Source organism: Pleurodeles waltl, chromosome 12 (assembly GCF_031143425.1).
Source record: "Pleurodeles waltl isolate 20211129_DDA chromosome 12, aPleWal1.hap1.20221129, whole genome shotgun sequence".
Taxonomy (NCBI): Eukaryota; Metazoa; Chordata; class Amphibia; order Caudata; family Salamandridae; genus Pleurodeles; species Pleurodeles waltl.
In genome coordinates this window covers 114,946,407-114,959,345 of record NC_090451.1, presented here as the reverse complement: position 1 = coordinate 114,959,345, position 12,939 = coordinate 114,946,407, and the positions used below count along the sequence as shown (strand labels likewise).

General features: G+C 43.9%; 1 non-coding gene across 1 annotated transcript; it reads right to left on the bottom strand.

Annotated features, from left to right (window-relative positions):
• Positions 1-8,379: 8,379 nt before the first annotated feature.
• TRNAG-GCC (transfer RNA glycine (anticodon GCC)) lies at positions 8,380-8,450 on the bottom strand. The gene has a single exon. It is a non-coding gene; the product is annotated as a tRNA-Gly (tRNA).
• Positions 8,451-12,939: the final 4,489 nt, after the last annotated feature.

Sequence of the window (12,939 nt, the reverse complement as noted above, 5' to 3'; positions counted from 1 at the left end):
AATGTCATCAAGCCGGGAGCCGGCCCAGAAAGCCTTAGAAGCCATACCTCCTCTATCTGAATGGGCACCAAAGGCAGAAGTATCCATTCACGCTAAGGACATAATCCACCTGACCCATCGAGCCAAAGTGGGGGAAGAAACAAGTTTGAAAGGTTCCTGAAAGAATGGAGGAGTTGGGACGCTGAGACATTTCTCAAATTGTCTGTCTGCTGTTCATAAACGTTCAAACTTTGGCCTACGCATAACTTAGGGTGGTCAGGGAAATAGTGATATTATACTGATGAAAGATTAGTCTCTGTACGCCTCTGAATATTAAACGGAACACCTGTTGGAGTAAAATGATGAGCAGAAATATCTAAAGCTCTAACATCAGAAAGACGTTTGAAGGAGACAAGGCATAATAACATGGTAAGTTTAGCAGATAATTTTTTCAAAGTAAGCAATGGATTATCTGACCAAGCAATAAAAAGATTGAAAACAGCATTGACATCCCACAATGAACTGCATTTAGGTTGAGGAGGACTGGAAAATTGTACTCCCTTTAAGAGATGGCAAACCAACGGATGTTTCCCAACTGGCTTCTCATTGATGTAAGTGTGAGAAGAAGAAATAGCTGACCTGAACAAGTTAATGGTACGATAAGTCTCACCTTTACTAGCTTTCGCCACCAGGAAATTAACAATAAAGGTTATATCTGTTGCAAAGGAATCAATGTGTTTTCCCACACACCAGCTATGCCACAGAGACCAAGCTGATCTGTATGCCTTTTTTGTTCCTGGAGCCAAAGAGAGTTCGATGAAGTTTGAAGCTTCTGTTGAAATAGAAGGGAGTGGCTGAGATTCTCTGATATTTTCCAGGCTGAAAGGGTAAGGAGATTTTCTATGATAAAGATGTGAGAGAGGCCGTGGGGATTGGACAGCAGTTCCGGAAAGGAAGGAATAAGAAAGAGAGAGTCTATTGACAGTTCCAGAACAGTGGGGAACCACACCTGGGATTGCCAGAATAGGACTATGAGAACCAACAAATCCTGTTGACATCTTGCTTGTGCGAGCAACCTGTTAATCATAATGAAAGGAGGAAAGGCGTGATTGAGGGAGGTTGACCAATCCTGAGAAAAAGCATCTAGGCTAGAGCTAAGGGATCTGGGGGCCAACTGAAGAACTGTGGAAGCTGTGCAGTGAGACGGGAAGCAAAGAGATCTATGTCAAAAGAACCCTATTTCTGATGAATAGTGTTGAAAACTTTGGGATGTAGCTTCCAATCGCTTGAGTCCTGAAAATTACGAGAATGCCAATCTGCTACTGAATTGAGATTTCCCAGTAAGTACTCTGCATGGACTGAAATTCTTTTTTGAAGGCAAAAACCCCAAAACCATTTAGCTAATTCCGCGAAAGGTTTGGATTTTGTGCCTCCCAATTAGTTGATGTAACGGACCGCTTAAATGTTGTCCATTCTGAGAAGAACCGAACAACAAACTCTGTCTCTTGCTAGGCTTCTGGTCGCAAAGGAGCCGGCAAGCATCTCTAAACAATTGATGTGCAACTTTGACTCCTCTAGAGACCATGTACCTCCAGTCGAGATTGGACCACACTGGGCCCCCCAAACAAACAGACTTGCATCAGATTCTAATACAAGATCTGGGGCTGATTCAAAGATAGTCCTGCCATTCCAGGCTTCTAAATGGTGTATCCACTACTGCAATTCTCTTCAAGATTCTTGATCTAAGGCAATAGAATCTGAGTAAGCAAGACCTTTTTGGAGATGGCGAATCTTCAATCTTTGAAGGGCCCGATAATATAGTAGGTCTGGGAAAATGGCCTGAATTGATGAAGACAGAAGACCTACTATCCTTGCTAGGAATCTGATTGACAGAAGGGAACTGCATAAAGTTTAAAGAATTTCTAATTTAATGGATTTTATCTTTGCTGAAGGAAGGAGAAGTGTGGCCGAAACGGAATCCACCAGGAAACCTAAATCTCTATTCTGTGAACAAGAACTAAAGAAGATTTTTTGTCATTGATAATGAAGTTGAGATGTGTGAAAAGAGTGCTAGCTAGTTGGACATGAGAAACAAGAGACGTACAATTTTGGTTCATGATAAGGATATTGTCCACATAAATGATCAATCTGACTCCCCTAACTCTGAGAAAAGCTACTACCGGTTTTTATGAGTTTTATGAAACACCATGGAGCGGAAGAAAGGCCGAAAGGTAGGGAAGAAAAGTGATGAGTCTGGATGAGCCACTGGAATTGCAAAAACGTCCTTGAATCTGGATGCATGGGGACGGTGGGATACGCATCCTGAAGATCTAACCGAACCATCCAATTATCCTGAAGTAAAGAATCCCTGAGATGCAGTATAGTTTCCATTTTGAAGTGACGGCAAACAACAAAATGGTTGAACTGTTTTTAAATTGATAACAAGACACATTTTTCTGTTTTTCTTTTGGACTAAAAAGACCGAGCTGACGAAGTCCGAAGGGTCGAGAGGACAAGGGACAATTGCTTGCTTTTGAAGGAGAGATTGAATTTCCAAGGAAATTAAGTTTGTAATTTCTAAAGAAAACTGGGGAGGATGAGGAAAGATTGATTGAAAAGGCCCTGAGTAAAGTTCGATAGTGTATCCCTGAGCGGTATTCAAAACCCATGGATCTGCTGTTATTGACTGCCATTTTGTAAGGAACAGTAAAAGACGACCTCCTACAGGAGGAAGGCCAGAAGGTTGACTTACCGGGTTGGGAAGAGAACCTGGATTCTCTGTTGCCCTTGTGTCTGAAACCACAGTTTCTCTGCGGGTAGAATTGAGGTCTATACTCCTGGTAAGAGTTGTTATAGGCAGCATGAGAACTTTGGCTGTTATATTTATGGCAGGCAAAGCGGTTCCTGCCTCTGCCGGCCCTGGCGAAAACCCAACTGGAAAACATCTTCTTGAGTGATTGTTGTGCCTTGTCCAATGATGCAAACATAGCTACATCTTTGCTAAGTTTTTTTTATAAAAGAGTCGCCTAAAAGAAGACCTTCCGCTTTGATCCCTGGATCTGAAACTGTCAGACTCACTTGTTTAGGATCGAGCAGGAGTCCCTTTCTGCGATTGAGTGTAATTGCAGAGTTAGAGTTACCTAGTAAACATACAGCTATAATACACATAAAGACAGGTCAACAGGGTCAACAACGGCGTTTTCCAAACAAGCTGTTTCTGCCATGTCAAAAATGCAGGTTAAAGGCCCCACAATATCCAACAGTTTGTCTTGGCATGTGGACCAAGCCTTATCCACTGCCTTGCGGGGTCCTTGCCAAACTTTGTGAAAAAGTAATAAGGGAAGAGTCAATTGTAGGAGTAACCCATATTTTTGAATGTAGGGATGGACGAGGACATTCTGACTTTAATTTAGCTCTGACTTGCTTGTCTAGAGGAGTGCGTAATCTGGAAATGACATATTTAGCCACATGGTCCGCCGGAAACCATTCAGTGGAATGTGGATGCTGAATATCAATTGGGTCGAACATAGGTATCCGTGACCTTCCATGGTTTAGATAGCTCTTGAGCCACTAGTTTGGCTTTCTTGGGAGGAGGAGGGGAGAAGAAATCTCCATTATCATTGTCGGAATTATCCAAATCAGGACCATCATCATGCAACTCATCATCAGTTTCAAGAATGTATTTTTCAATATTAATAGGAGATGATATATGTTTATATTTGGACACGCGTTTTTTAGACGATTTACTTGAGGTCATCCCCTCCCTTAAGGGAGGCCTTGGAGGAACCACGTCCTCTGTCCTGTGTGTGAACCCTCACCAATCAATAGTGTTGCTTTGCACTTTTTTGATGAACAAGGACACTTTCTGTTATCCCCAGCAGACTGGGCCAAAATCGTCTTAGAAACCAACTTGACAACAGAGCTTTCTCAATTTTTGGACAGTTTTTCTAATGATGCAGAGACTGCTTGCTCTACTGACAACTGAATAAAGTCATTTAAATTGTCCTTAGTATCCTCCTCCTCCTCCTCATTCATGGCGTGGGAAATAAGAGAGCTGTCCATTTTTATGAGGAAAAATACAAATTGTAATGGGAGTGCGATAAAACAACTTTCCGTTTTTCCCTTTAACTGTCGCCTAAAATGGTGACCGAGTGTTGAGGGGACAAATGGAAGATTCACCAACCGGAAGGGTTCACGATGTGGAAGCGCATAGAGCATGCGGCTGCAAGCCGTATAAAGAAAGAACCGCTCAATAAGCATACGTGCGTATAATAATGCAACTTCAATTAAGAACAACGCAGTAAAACATTACATTTGTAAAGAGCGTGAAATATAAAATACTTATAAAATACTTATCTTGACTGTGAGCAGCAAGAAAATAGGGCTGTTCTCAGTCAAGATAAGTATTATGGGGGCAGCTTGTTAGTGATTGGTGCGTTATGGTGAACTATATGTTGTTTCCCATTGCCTACTATCGTTTGCCTGTTGGGAGTTGTAGTTTTTTTGTCTTGACTGCAGCTGCTATTGAAAATAAACAAGAAAAGAAAGCATAATAGGAGCCTCCGGTCTTGTCATAAAATTTTGCTTTTTTTAACACTGATGCACAAAGTGGTTAATTTCTATAAGTCACTGGGAGAGGGCGAGCAAAGTTGCTGTTTGTTAGCGGTGAAAAAACAGCACAGTCAGGGCCAGTGTGATTAGACTCTCGGTGACTGGATCATTTGCATAAGTACTTCTCAGTAACAAGCCACTCTCGCTTCTAGGTCACACGGCCAATGGTGGCGAGTCGGTAACATCACTGCCTCTTACTGACGGGCCAGAGACGTCTCCGCCTCTGATAGTTGAGTCAGTGACATCAGTGCCTTGTATTTTCTGTTACTCCATCTGTGCTCAGTGACATAATGTTCTCTTAGTGAATCGACACTCTTTCAAAGACTTAACACACAGAGAGTAACACACTTGGCATTAAGACAGGTTTGACCATGTCCCATGCCAGTAACTACGAGCGCCTACCATTTGTCAGGGATGTTTCCGCAAGTCAGATCTCCCATCCTATTGTTTTGCTTTGAGCTCATTTATTGAATACTCTGATGTGCACCAACCCCCTCCACACCAACGTCCTACAGGAAGCATTAAAAAGAGGCATCTGAGACACATGTGCTGGACACTAGTATAGTTATGACGAGGTGGCCGAGTGGTTAAGACGATGGACTGCTAATCCATTGTGCGCTGCATGCATGGGTTGGACTCCTATCCTCTTCGATCCCCTCTTGTTTACCATCTATCACACCTTTCATCACATCTGTGTTGCCTTTGAAGCAGGCTCCTTTATTCCACAGAAACGGTCTGCCTAACGCTGACACTGAAGACTTGCCCGGCAACTCCTCCCTTTGTAGTGATGAAAACACCCTCCTGCCGCGCCCTGTGATCCTGGCCCTATTACCTGAGCTCTCCCTGCCTGAAACATCAAAGCAGAACCCTGGCTCTGTGATGTCATGTAGAGCGCCTCGATTCTCTTACACCCAGCTCGCGACGATAAGATAAGAGGAGGATCGTTTTCTATTGGAAAAGGGGTAGATTACTGTTCGACTGTGTTGTGCGGCTCTGACAATTAGTCCCTAAATTTTTAGCTAAAGTCGGTTTGTATTTTGGGCCTATGTTACAATTATAGGAGTGAAACAACATGCCCCAGGATGCAATGTGTTCTTAACTGCTTAAAAAGCAAAAAGGCATCGTGACAGTGTCACGAGGGAGGGGCACTGGTGAGCTATGGAGTGCAGGCGCGTTCTTCAGTCACGAACTAAGTAAAGGAGCGCGAGGTTTCTTTGAACAGCGGCCCCTGTCACGTCTTGGACCGGAGCGCAGACAGACAAGTGCACCAGTCATTCAAATCCGCTTTTAACTTCAGTGCCTCAAAGTAAGTGGGGCAGGGGCTCAGTACTTTTAACCAGGCCCGGTACTAGAGGGTGGGCCAGGCCCACACAAACATGACCTTTGGCCCTCCCAGGGACAGCCAAAGAGGCCACAGTGAAAGCACCTGTTAAGTGCTTCCTCCGAGTCCGCAATGTGATTTCTTTTCGCTTTTAATTATCAGTCAGTGGTCAACGAGAAATCACTGGAATACTTTTTATAATGCATTGTTTTAATAATAGCTGTTTTACTTGTGTATTGACAGGGAGAAAAATATCGCCTTCAGACGATTTTCTCGTGCCCGTGCAAAGAAAACAGCCCGGTGGCGACTTTAGCTCGTGTCTGAGGCAAACTACAGTGGTTAGGCGTGTGTTGGGGAATGGGAGACAAGGGTTTACCTGCCAATGATGCAGCAGGTGCAGTGGCACCAGAGCCCAGGTAGTTGGCTACCTCCAGAAGTGTCGAAAATTGGGGACACATTGGCCCACCCAAACGCACCCTTGGACCTTCCAGATATAAATTATTGGAACCGGGCCTGCTTTTAACACAGTGCGATCCTTCCACTCACGGCTTTCCTATGGAATATTTAGTAGACTAATTCAGACTTCTCGTCTTCTCTCTGTTCTCCATTCCTTGTCGTAGTGACTGATGGCTACGTTAACCCGTCTCTTTTCTTACTGTGCTTTCTAATTTTGAATTTAGTTGTCCATCTGTCTAGCCTGTGCTAATTCCATTAGTGGCCTGAAGATGTCGCTGTGCTACACCCATTATCCAATGTCCAGAAAGCTCCTGTCCTGGTGCGACAGGTGAACCGCTTCGTAGACCGCTCCAGCAAACAGCAGCTGTGAAACAGACAATTACAGGTCTGGATAGAATTTACCGTTTGGGGGTTCCTGCTCACGCGGTCACCATATGATTACCATATCCATATGATGAGCAGTTACCCCTGTTTATTATTGTGTGGACACGTTACTCCTCACTGAAATCACAATGAATAACATGAATTATTCCTTTGGCAATATATGTTCATGTGAAATGCTACTTTCATATTCCCCTGTGCTGTAGGAGGGTGGGGTCATCTTATGTATAACATACATGTAAAAGAAATAAAGTGAGGTAAGGGTTAAAAAAGGACTCTCGTCCCTGGGTGGGCTCGAACCACCAACCTTTCGGTTAACAGCCGAACGCGCTAACCGATTGCGCCACAGAGGTGCCCTATATATGTACAGATATTCCGTGTCTCTGCAGTGCAGTGTTGCCAGAGTTTTTGTTTGAACAAACTGTTCTCTAGCGCTTCAAACATGGACCAACCCTCGACTGACAGCCCTGGTCCTGCTACAGTAAGAACAGCTCAGCTCAAACCAGCGTCCACATCTGCTTTGAACCCGACCGCAAGACAGCCTGTTAGTCAGGTGCTTTTCTCGTGCTAATGCGCAGCTGGCACAGGAACTGTGTCTGGATAGACCGGGACACTTTACTCCTGGTTGGACCACATCAGTCAGGTGCACTTTATGTCCTATGGCCTCATGTTATGAGGGGAGGATCGGAGCCAATGACAATCTCCCCATGTCCCTCCAGATCATTACAAATATATATAATATAATCATTCTTTTCTGCACAGTATTTCTTTAACTACATTGGCAACAAGGAAAAGTATAATTGTAACTCACAATGGCTTAGTTTATTGATCACAAACAGTCGATGGTTTAAGGTAGCTTAATGGGTTAAGGTCCTGGGTTATAAAACTCTTAGTACACCTCAGGTAGTTAATGCAATAACCGTAGAGATACATGGGTAATTAGTGATCATAGGGTTGAATGAAAATACAGACTGAATGATCAACTCGTTTCATTCATTGTATTGCCTGCAACCAGCTTGTCGTGAGCTTGTCTTCCATGTTCGCTAGCTCAACTACATAACCAGGTTACTGCAGGTGGCCTTTTTTAGCGCAGAAGTCACAAATCAAATCGTGGTTAAAAAAAAAAGTTCAGAAGCTTTTGTGCTCAGTGGAAACATTTGCATGTGACCTAAAAAGCAAACACCTCAACCCTATCCGAGTTTAACCCAATCTTTCATTCTATCCTAAATATTGAAGTTTTATTTATTTAAGAAGCTGTAATAATCACTTCTTACATTCAATAAACACAATTGTCCGTAATGGTTTATGGTTTACTGTAGTAATGGCCATTATTGGCGTAAGTATTGCCAACTGAAGCCCATCATAAAACAGGAACAAATCTTTGCAAACGGGGCCATCCTATGTTTGTACACGCGGAGTTAAAGACGTGGCGCGATTTGTTGAACATTTGCACATGAAACACCAGGGGGCGGTGGCAGGAGGCCCCGCAGCTGCTTCAGTGTGGAATTTAAATGAGCTGTTCTAGGTCTCCATAAACATGAATGCAACTTACTTTCAAAAACTAAGTGTTTATATTTACTTACCTCTTTGGAAACAGACTCTTCATTAAAAATGTAACCAAAATCTCGTGTTGCATTGGCCGGGAATCGAACCCGGGCCTCCCGCGTGGCAGGCGAGAATTCTACCACTGAACCACCAATGCTCCCATACACCATTCTTATCGGAGCCCCTTTTCATACACACAATAAGGGAGAATGTGCCTGCTGTGTTGTCTTTTCCAAGTTTATTTGCTGCCCTTAATTATTGGGAACGTTTTGGAAGCAGGAGCTGTCAGATGACACATACTGACTCAAATGGATCCTTTTCTGTGTCACACCTTCACTCAGCTCCACCTTATCATCCATATGCGTTTCACAAATACCCATTTTTAACACATGCAGAAAATGTTACAAGGGAAACTACCATTTCAAGATTACAATTATTTTCTTAGGAAAAATAGGACCATTGAAGATGTCTCACTACAAGGGGCCATTTTGCAGCTATGCGAGGTTCTCTACTCAGCCCAAACCTTTCCATTCTCCACCCCTGTAACCTGCACGACTTTGGCATCAACTCTCTGCTCCGCGATGGTTGAAGGTCGCCCCAATATGTGCAACTACCCAAAATATCACCAGAGCGCTGTTTCACGTCGGCAGTACTTACGGGTCCTGTTTATGGACCTCTCTGCGGAGAAATACCAACACAGCGCAAATACTCCACAATAAGTATCCCATGCTTTGGGATCTACATAGTGAAATATTACATCCACGCTAGTCTGTTTAGAAAACCCTTTCGCACCACCAGCACTTAAATATGGATTGCGCATCCACCGACCCAGTCAGTACCGGACTCCACCTCACAGGAGAAGGTTCCTCGGCAATGACGACGAGACTAGAAGCCCGGGCTCTGGGTGCGCGCGCCTGCTTCATGGGAGCCGAGAGAACCCGCGTCCGCAAACGGCACTTTCATCTCATAGAGGCCAGCTGGCATCTCTAGTGCGCGAGTTTACATACTGAACAGCAAAGCGCCCACCTGAAAGGAAAGTTTGCATGTAAAGCAGCAAATATCAGTGTAAATGGAAAACAAAATAAGTCTGCGTATTCAAGAGCAAAGTTTTGAATGGAAAAAATGCAGTGTATATTTAGAAGCAAAAACTCTGTTGCGGTGGCCGGGAACTGAACCCGGGTCAACTGTTTGGAAGGCAGCTATGCTCACCACTAAACCACCAACGCCTGTTCAATATTCAGTCCCTAGTGGATAGTATACAGCTGGAGTACCAGCAGCGGTGCATGACATTTTTATGTATGTGACTAGCTATGCATTTGATAAAACATAACAGATAAGCAAGCCAGTTTCTTCAAATACTACAGTACATCCAGGAGCATTATGATCCCCTCTCTCTTAGCATTTGCCACAGGGAGGGGTTCTTCATGGGCCTCATCTGTCTGCAACTTGGCCGGTACAAGTTCAACATTAACACTACAAAGAACAAATAAATGGCTTGATAGAGGCAATCCTGTCCTAAATAAATGGCCTTTTACACTTCATGAACACTGTGTCACTGACTGTGTCCCGATGGCAAATTTCAGCAAAGGCTGTTAGTTCATGTACAGGATCTTTTTCGATGTCCAGACAGGCCATTACCTGCACCCTGCAGTTCCATACTAGGTCTTTAACATAGCCTCTGAATCGAACATGGACCATTTGCGTAAAACACCTATGTTCCTTGTATGAGTTATTGACAACTTAGCTGATGCATTCCGCTGCTTCTCAATATCTAGATCAAACAGACAGCCAGAGGGTAGTGGTCGCTCAAACTGTGCAGAATTACAAAATCAGTGCCCTGGAATTTATTTTGCTGGGAAAGTACAATGAAATCAATAAGAGTCTTCAAACCTCTTCCCATATAAGTGACATACCCAGTTGGGGATTTTCTGCAAAATCAATACCAAGAAAGAGGGCATTACTTAGTTAAAATGGAGTTTAACATGTCTCCATGTGCACTGTACTCAAAATGACAATGTCCCTCAGTGTCACATGCTATCACCTCACACGTGGTATCCTTAGAGACAGTATACAGCTTGCAACTAAAAGCCTTTCCCCAAAACACAGTATAATCCATGTTAGGTTCAGACAGAATCTCACTAAGGGACTGCTTGAGAGTAATGGCTCTATCTGTCTTGTTGGAATTGACGTTATTATGGTTCAAATTAACAATGACAAGCATCTTCCTAGTTTTATATAAAAGAACAATAATTTGAAAATCGAGAGAGTCAAGATACATTTGATGAAGTTTCGTACCCGTGGTGGTTGAAATCAGAGTTAACAAACCCCTCTATTGTGCCCCCTTGATACCGCTGTGGTGTGAATGGAAAGGAACCCATCTATATGGACTATGTCTGAAGCCCAGATCTCTTGTAGACAAACAATATTAAAGTCCCTATTTAATTCATGCCAATTGGCATTCTTGACCTCGTTAGAAAGACTGACCACATTCCAAAACATGCATTTAGAGTTGCATTTAGGATCTGTATAGTGCACAGGAGTGTCTGCAAACGACCAGAGTCAACAGCCATAATAGAGATAATATTGGTAGTAAATATCAGTTTTGAATCAGTCACTACGGGATCTAGATTCTGTGTCTCTATGACATTAGGCTCAGACATTTCACTGTTGCTAGTGCAGGGGTTTTGAGGAATCCTTGTCGAACAAATTGGCTTAGCATACCCCCCCCTTCAATGCCACTAATGCAAGTAGGCTTCAGACGTCTGCATAAACCATAGGCCAAAAATGGCCCTGTTTTCGTCAGCCAATCAAATTGTTGTAGGAGCGTGAACCAATTGTATGTTGGTATTGAGAGGAGACTTTGAGCAGCTTCCTCAGAGGTAGGTACTTTGGGCAGGCTTATGCCAGCTCTAGAAATAACCCAGTGGTACTGTCATGATGCATCTATGGGCGAGGCGAGCTCGCCTCAGACTTTCTAACATTGATCCCACAATGAATTTGTTCCTGAAGTTTATAATCACACAGTCCCCCAGCTCCTCTTTGGGGCTGGATCAAACCCAATGGACCTGGTGCACGTTGTTTATACTGCTAAACAAGGTTTCACAGCTACATATATCTGTTGATTTAGTCAACCATTGTGCAACTTTGTTCATTAACTGATAATTGTCCTCATCCTCATTGGGTTTTGAAGCTGTGACATTTTTTAGGACTATTACCAATGGTGTAGCTTCAGGCAGTAGCTTTCAGATACTGCTGCTCTGAATATAATGTGCAGCTCTATCTGGCCTGCATTGTACTACTTCCACTGCATGTTAAGCATTTTGTCATCATTCCACCACCAGGGGGGGACTTGTTGTTGGAAGTTCTTCCCGAATATTAAAATTAGTGGAGCCAGAAATGACTTTTTGCCCCTAGGTCCAAGCGCTTGGGCATTAGTTGACCCTGAGGTAGATAAGACAGCGTGTGGAGATCTGTGAACTAGGGAGATACTGGTCAATCTGGGTTCCTTAGATTTCCCTAGATCAGCTATGGTTTTTAATGAGGAGTCCGTGCTCTTAAATACAGCTAGCAATGGCTCCGAGATCTTGGTCAGAGCAGCTTCAAGAGAATTGACAATTAGAGTAGACGTTGTTTTCTCTGTGGGATAGCCCTTTCTGCAATTTATAGTAGGATTTGCTGTGGACTTAGCTGTGACTGTGGCTCTGGTACTTGCCCACTTTTTTGAGCATGTAACAACTTACTTGGCAGTATTCTTTGCTTTCTTCGGTGGTGGAGGTCTCAAGCTTCCATTTTGCTCAATTTGCAGGCGGTTACTGTCAATTGTTAGATTACCATTAAAAACACAAGAATTTAAAAGGTCATGAGTAATTCTGCTAATAGGATTGGAGCCAGCAGTGTGAGAGGCCGCCATAGTATCCACAGTGCCCTCAGTTGCATGCTTTAAATATGTTTTTTGTGTTATCACCAACCTCTCCTCGACAAACTCAATTTCAGAACTAACTGCCCCAATTGCATGTGCAAGGTGATTCGTAATGGTGGTAGCTGATAATGAATAATCTTTGGAAGGGGGCTTTGCTGACTTTCCTTTTCCCATCTCGCCTTACCTTAACAATATCAATGACACTTGAGTTGCGACAGTGAGGCCAAGAGGAGTGGCCCAGCCCAGCCTTGGCCAGCCACTGAAGGGATGCAGACAGGCCTGCCCTTGGCCTGCGCACGTCCTGGCCTAGGGTGAGTGACGGCTGTAAGCACTTCAGCAGGCTCCCCGCCAGCAGCAGTGGCACCTTTGAGCACAATGGTCCCTGGGACAACGAGTCCCACCAGTGAACAACGGTAGGATGCTGCCAGTGAGTTGAACGCTGTGGGCGTAACAGTGCTAAGAGTGGTTCAGCAGGCTCCTCCCCACTACAGCAGCTGTGGCGCCTTGAAGTGCAATGGTCCCTGGGAAGCGACTCCCACCAGGGAATGCAGCCAGGATGCTGTCAGTGAGGTTTTCTACTGGAGCTGTGGCTTTTTCAACACAAGCAGCAGCCATCTCAACTCAAGTGGTAGTGACCTCCTGCATTGAGAAATCTCACTGGGAAGTGGTCTAGCACTTGATTTTCTTGCTTGTGCTTTCCAAATTAACATTGACCAGCTACACACGA